The sequence below is a fragment of the Stegodyphus dumicola genome, chromosome 3, assembly GCF_044657685.1.
Source record: "Stegodyphus dumicola isolate Sdum_Otavi_A_Nest chromosome 3, ASM4465768v1".
Taxonomy (NCBI): Eukaryota; Metazoa; Arthropoda; class Arachnida; order Araneae; family Eresidae; genus Stegodyphus; species Stegodyphus dumicola.
The window spans coordinates 39,422,725-39,430,112 of record NC_140770.1 but is presented as its reverse complement, the minus strand read 5'-3'; the positions used below and the strand labels follow the sequence as shown (position 1 = coordinate 39,430,112).

Genomic DNA, 7,388 nt, shown 5'->3' with positions numbered 1-7,388 from the left:
ATTTAGGAGAATACCCAATTTAGTTACAAGGCCATTTCGTTTGACAAATTAACTCACAATTCATGTAAACATTAGAAGGGGGCCTAACAAGTGGAATATCAACACAATTTACTCTAACGCTTCTGATCCTAGAAACGACTGAAAAACGTGCTCTCTTTTATTAGTGCGTGTTCAACGCCAAACATGCAAAGCCGTCATTTATATCTAAGTTTCCGCCTCATCACTCAAAGCGCAGAGGGCAGAATTTCCATTTGCCGACCTCACGACGTGCAGCTGTTACATCAAAAGCCACGCCTGCGTAAGACATAAACGCAAAAAATGCGTGTCCTCATCCCTGCTTAGACATGAGAAGTTACAAGATCAGGGAAGCAGACAGCTTAAGTGACGGACAGTGGCGAAAGGACTTCAGATGAGGATCAGCAAATAGAAGGTAAATTCTGATTTTCTTACTCTTCACCCACATTCCCTTCTTCATTAACATTCTTGTTTAAAAGATCACGTCTTTCCAAGGTTATTAGCGTGATTAATATATGACTATTTCTTTATCTTTTAATTTTATTTTATTTGGACTTACGTTATCGTATGTAAATTTTCTATAATGCTCTATTGCGTAAAATAATAAGTCAGCAAATTTTAAAACTTAAATATCGAAAACGATACATTGTGATCAAATTTTAAAAATTAAAAAAGGGTAGAAGAAAGAAGGTATTGTTGTACATGACGGGGTAACTTGACCTAAAGAGCTATAAATTACTTCAATACCTTTTTAACTTATTTAGAGAGTGCTGGTGAACAATTAAAATGGAATTATGATTAATTTAATAATAACAGTTAAGTATTCTATGTTTTACTGGTAGTGATTTATTTAATTAACTTAATAAAAATATTTATTTAGGTAACTTTGATAAAAATATTTATTTAATAGAAATATTAAATAATAAAAAATATTTAAAAGTATTCATTAAAATATTTATTTACGGAAAAAACCGAATGCATGTTAATTTTTTTAAACTTAAACTTAATTTTATTTAAATTTTGAATATATTATTGTACCTTACTTACATACTATATTTGTTATTAAGCATCAAAATAATAAACTAATAGACGTATGCAAGATTTATTATTTTTAATACTTTATTTACAGCAAATAATTCGTGCGTAAAGTTTTCTTTTAAAAATTTTATATTAATTTAAAGTATAAAATATATAAATGTTTGCACATTTGTCTGTCTTTCAATGCTGAACGAAATTGATTAACGTTGTAAGGGAGCGCGTATAAAATAATCTTTTAAAAACAGAATCGCGAAATAAGACGATCTAATGGATTCCTCAGAGGTTCCTGTATTCTCTCTATTCATATTTGTTTTCTAATGGATGAACATGATGGCCGAATTCTACGCCACAAAGTTATCAAAGTTAATTTTCTATTAAAATAAATTTTAAAAACTTCAAAAATTTACTTCCATTCTTTTGATTAATAATATTATGCGTTTATAATTATATTAAAATACTCTTCAAATTTGTTTCAAAGAAATGAAGTGAACTTTGCGTGTCAAAGATTTAAAAAGACGGGTCTTTGATAAATGATTATAAAGCTTCTCGTAGATTTGTGATATGTAACATATTTCAAACTGTATATTAATTTATGTATACCTGCAAACCGTAACATATAAGCATCAAAATATTTTTTCAGTGCGTTTAATAATTACATCAGCGATATTAAAAGCACGTGCTAAAAAAGGAAATTTGTAAATATGCTTAAAAATAGTGCGAAATTACAAGCGTCCAAAAATAGTCAGGTTATTATTTTAAAAAATCTGAAAACGTTCAGATTTTATATTACGCCCAAAGGGATTTTTTATCGCTTTTTGTGTTACCTATGTTTATTAAATATCATGTTCTTCGCACTTAAACCACATAAAATTCAATTCAACAGCAATATCACAAAATATTTAAAAACATCTTTAGAATTTCCGATAGACAGTCTTGCGCGCTGAAGATGGTATGAAAATCGTTGGAGAGAAAAATGTTTTTTTCCGTGCAGTGTTGCCATTGCTCGCTTTAAAATTGTTGAGTTTGTTAACCAAAAATTCGTTAAAATTTTACAAAATATGAAATATATAACAAAACAAATTCAAAATTCAATATTCGGGCTTCCAGGTGCGCATGTTTGGATGGAGGATTACGCTATTCAAAATTTGATGGATGCAGGTACAGTCGTTTTTTCACAACGCGAGAAACATACATACATACTTGCAGATTTTTCATTATTTAATTTTTAACTATAATACAGGAAGATAATATTTGGTAGCAACAACTTAAAAAGTGATTCGCGGTTTGTAATGAACCATCACAAAATGCCGTTTTGAGACTAATAGCCCTTCTGGCCAATCGCCTCTTTGGGCTAAAACGAGTCAAGAAATTAAATAAATTCATTCATTGAAAAATGTTCTTAGTGTAACAGGTGTCGAGTCTAAATATGAATGAAATTCACTCTTAGATTGAGCCCACCAGCGGCCGAGCGGTAAAGTCGCTGAACACTGGTAGTTCGGTCCGAGGTTCGAATCCCGCGAACGGGCTGGCTGCATGGGCGTTTTCGTGGTTTTCCCCATGTGTAACGTGTATACGAGCCAGTTTCCCTTAGAAAGTCCTCCACGAAAGGCATCCCTCCCCTTAGGCAGATAGCCCTAGTGTGCTTTGCCATAATTAAATACACACCACCACTCTTAGATTGTGGTTAATTTTAAATCAGAAACTCTTTACCTTTCAAGCAGGTTGAACTTTCGTCATTTACTGCTCTGGATCCATCAAATTCACGAATGCTGAAAGTAGCAAAAACCGTAATTTACCCCGACTTGTTGAAGAGGGGTGTTGGAGAGGATGATAGTATTTTTGTCTACGTATAACACAAAATATCCTCTGTTTTCTTACATAAATTCCCAAGAAGGCTTTTATCCTCAGTTCAGTAGTATTAACGCGTTTTACGCAATAAGAATAACAAAAATTTTTATTTAAAAATCAACGCTAGTCAAAGCTTGCTTTTCTTAATCTTCTGTCTCAAATTTAAGTGAGTGAATATCTCCAAACTAACTACCCTGTCCATTAAACTGAGTCAAAAATGAAATCTCGCTCAAAACAGAGATGTGATATTCTACAGATGTAATAATTTTGTAATATTCTACAGCTAAATTCCTCATTTCTTCTTTTACACAGTTTAAGGATATTTATTTCGAATTAATGAGATGTAAATATTTCACCTCTTTGTCAAGAAATCCTAAGCAAATGACTTATGTAATGAAACTTTATTATCCATAGTGAAAAAATTGTTTAATTTTGAAGCATTTTTCCCCATGACGTATACGTATTTATGTATCATGCAAAATTTAATTATGTCTTGATTTCTCCTTAAACTCTTTTACTTTATAAATTTTCTTTTCCTTAAAGTACCATACCTTGTTATTTGCCTTTGTAAGGATTATGTTAATTTTATTAACAATTAAATTTTAAGTTCCTTTCCTGTCAAATTCTTAACTTCAACTTACTACTTCCGCCAGAACGTAGTTATGGAATCTTGCTGAATATTTAATGAGGAGGAGCGGTATTTAAACCACGAAGTTACTTACAGAGGTAGAGAGAATCAGAGTTTCTGATTTACGCGCGTCTGCCTTTTTGGCCACTCTCTCTCTCAAAGCTGTTATTACGCTCGGCCGTATTCAAGCTCTTGATAAACTTCGTAGTCAAATAATTTAAGGGGCCAACTCGATTTGAATCTTGATAGCTTCGGCTATATCTCTTTAGTTAATCTTAGTTTTAGTTTAATTCTTAGTCTCTTAAGTTCAAGCCTAAGTGAGGGCTTTGTTTGTACACTTCCAGGCGGAGTTTTGTTAAATCTTATTGGAATAATAAAGTGTTAGTTACCCTTCTAACTTGTTGTTTCCTGTCACAAGAACCCAAGCGATTATTCGCTTATCAGTTCTTAAGATTCTTCACTTCCAACATTAACTTCGAATTACAAAGTGAGGAACTCTACATCTTGATCTTTTTAATGCGTCAACTGTAATTACGGACTTCTCTCGTTGGAAAGCCACTGATGAAGGTATAACAATATATTTAGATTACAATTTAATGATATTAAAATTTTCTCATGCCAGATTAATTTAAGTGATGTCTTGATGTGAAAAAGACGTGAAATATTGCAGCCTAGAAATTTATACACCTATTTTACACATCTGTTTCATTAGCATGTAGTGAAATCCGTACAAAAAGTCGTTTAATGAAATTTAACTTTTTCTATAAACTTCTTTTTCTTCTAACTTCTAGGCATAATGATGTAAAATGTCTATCATCACTTTTATTCTCATACCAATTGGCCCTGCCTTTTAAGATGATTATTTAGTTTGCCCTTTTTATGCAGATTAGTTGCAAGATTTATATTTATGAATTAAAATGTTAATGCATCTTCTGCAGTTACTCCTTCTATACCTTATAATGTATTCAGATGCTCTAGGGCAAGGTTCTTAAAATGCGTTGAAAATACTTCTATGCAACTCATTTTCAAAGAACAATTTTTGAAGTCATTATATGTATATGGTGTCCGCCGATAACATCGCGGCAAAAACATCGCGGACGAAAACGTCGCGGAGAAAACAACGCAAGGCGAAAACGTCGTGCTACAAAACATCGTAGGAGAAAACATCGCAGTTCTAAAACATCGTCGTCGAAAATAAAGCGGTTCAAAAACTTCGCAGTTTAAAAACATCGTCGTCGAAAATATCGTCGTAAAAAATAAAGTATCTACAAATCATCGCAAGGTGTAAGGGAGGATAATTTTTACTTTCATATTTTTAATTAACTATTAAAATTTTTGCAGAGAAAATAAGAAAGAAACTTAACCATAGAAAATTAATGCAACTTATAGCACTTAATAGAATTTTAAACCGACATAGTTAACTAACAAAGACCATTAATAAATCATTTTTTATAAATTTTTTACTGGTAATCTTTCATAAAATGTATAATCTATTAAGTTGCATTTAATTTTCTATGCTTAAGTTTCCTTCTTACTTTTTCAGCAAAAATTTATTAGTTAATAAAAAATATGAAAGTAAAAATTATCCTTCTTTACATCTTGCGCTCACAAATCACTATGGGAATACCCATTTACAATTATTAAAGGCCTGAAAAAAGCATGTCTACGATGTTATCGTCATGCGATGATTTGTAGATACTTTATTTTTTACGACGATATTTTCGACGACGATGTTTTTAAACTGCGAAGTTTTTGAACCGCATTATTTTCGACGACGATGTTTTGTACCACGATGTTTTAGAACTGCGATGTTTTCTCTTTGCGATGTTTTCTCCCACGATGTTTTGTAGCACGACGTTTTCGCCTTGCGTTGTTTTCTCCGCGACGTTTTCGCCCGCGATGTTTTTGCCGCGATGTTTTCGGCTGTAACCATGTATATAGCATATTCTAAAGTAAGCAACAGAAAGAATTTTTATCTTTATGTATGCATATTACTTGAATAGGTAGCTTTTAGATTCATAGAAAGGAATGTTAAATGTTATGTACCTATATATAGGGTGTTCGAACAAGATAGCTACTTGATTTATTTAATTACATATATAAAATTTCTAAAGACAAGCACATAATTTTATGAAAGCAATTTCATCAGAGATGTCAGAAGAGTTCTATCAATATTGTTACGAATTTTGCATTTGGTTTGCTATTGTTAGTAAAATTGTAATTAAAATTGTTTCATTTCCCCTTGTAATGCAGCGCGTGACGAGTTTTAAGAGAAAGCTACGCAGAAAAAGTAAAAATACAGGAGCACGCTGCATTTAACATATAGATATCTCGTAATTGCTTTTGCTCTCCAGAAACCTCGAGAAAATAGAAGTTACCCGAAGCTTCTCGTGACTGATTAAAAACCTTATAAAAGCCGGAGCAAAACATCTCAGTTCAGTTGTTTGTTAGCTGTTGTTTACTAAGTTGCTGTAATTTTGAGATCGGATTAGCTATCTCTGCCATTTTAAATTGTGTTCTATTTAACGTTCTAGTAGCTTAAAATATAACTACTGTGTGATATTGTACGAATATCCCTGAGGAAAATATTCAGCATTTTGTTTTATTTCTTGTGATAAGAATACATTTTATTAACTTTTCATCAAACTTGTGCATATATTTTATTACGAACCCATAAGCAGGCAACAATATAAAATTTAATTTATGCGCGGTCTTGAGAGAGTAAAAATTCCATTATTAACACGTTCAGTATGCTTATTTAGATTAATCAGGTGTTTATAATTTCAGCCTTTACTATAACTCATTCTTTCCGTTTTCCTAACCAGAATGCACACGGGATACCCATTATTTAAACTGAGGTTTTTGAAGATTAAGACAGAGTTTCTAATTTCGCCTGCACGCTACTTGTTAGTTTTCCTGCCAGCTCTAATAGTTGTAATCATGCAGCTTTACATTATATCGCTGCTGACACCTGTCCTTTTAATTGCATCACAACGATCTGTGGCTGATATTGTTAGCATCAAAAATGCATTTTTGTTCTAAAGATTGTTTTTAAAACAAAGGGTTATTATATCTTCTAACTATTTTTTAATTACTTCAGATATAGCAATAGTTTATTTTATGTCCGTAGAGGTTATTAGACTGATCACCAGTTCCAAATCAAGTAAAACTCCACAACCGTGTCCACTGAAGTCTACCTAATCTTTCTTTTCTCAAGTGTTTGTTGCAGACCTATACTTCCGGTTACAAGTATGTTTCAAGTGATGCAGAGATTCACATATTGGTATTTTTAAATATTTAAATTTTTTTAATTTTTAATTTAAACTTGTTAAAAAGATTTTTAATTACAAAATAATTTTTCACTCAGTTTTTTGCTTAAGAAAACATTTTCTGACATTGTACTAGGTTTATGCTATCCCTTTCCAGCCTGCGTCAGAGGTACAGAATCCGACTGTAAAACCTTGCAGGTACAAAATAAGGCACTAAGGACTATTAGAATTCCCTCTTTCTTGTGTGAAAACAAGCACAGAATTTTCCTGTTTTGTATAAGTTGTTTATTTTGAAATTTCATTACTTTGTCTATTTTTAAATTATATTTTGTATGTTTCACATAAGATTTTTCATTCTGACCAGTTGTTACTATTCTTCTATGTGGTCATTCTTGAAACAACTGCTTAGAACAATTGTTTTTCATCTCTCATTTGAAATTAGATTTCAAAGACATTTGAGTAACCGCCCCTTTTACATCTAGTAAGTAAGTAGTTTACTTCTAGTAATCGCCCTTTTACATCTAGTAATTGAGCCCTTCTAGCCCTTTTACATCTAGTAATCGAGTAGTAACCGCCCCTTTTACATCTTT

The 7,388-nt window shown here is 31.9% G+C and overlaps 1 protein-coding gene across 1 annotated transcript in view; it reads left to right on the top strand.

Annotated features, from left to right (window-relative positions):
• Window positions 1-253: 253 nt before the first annotated feature.
• LOC118192756 (beta-1,4-glucuronyltransferase 1-like) overlaps window positions 254-7,388 on the top strand; it is a 66,494-nt gene continuing 59,359 nt past the window's right edge. The window contains exon 1 of the mRNA XM_035363769.2: window positions 254-430. The gene's annotated coding sequence lies outside the window, so the exon portion shown is untranslated. The remainder of the gene's footprint in view (window positions 431-7,388) is intronic.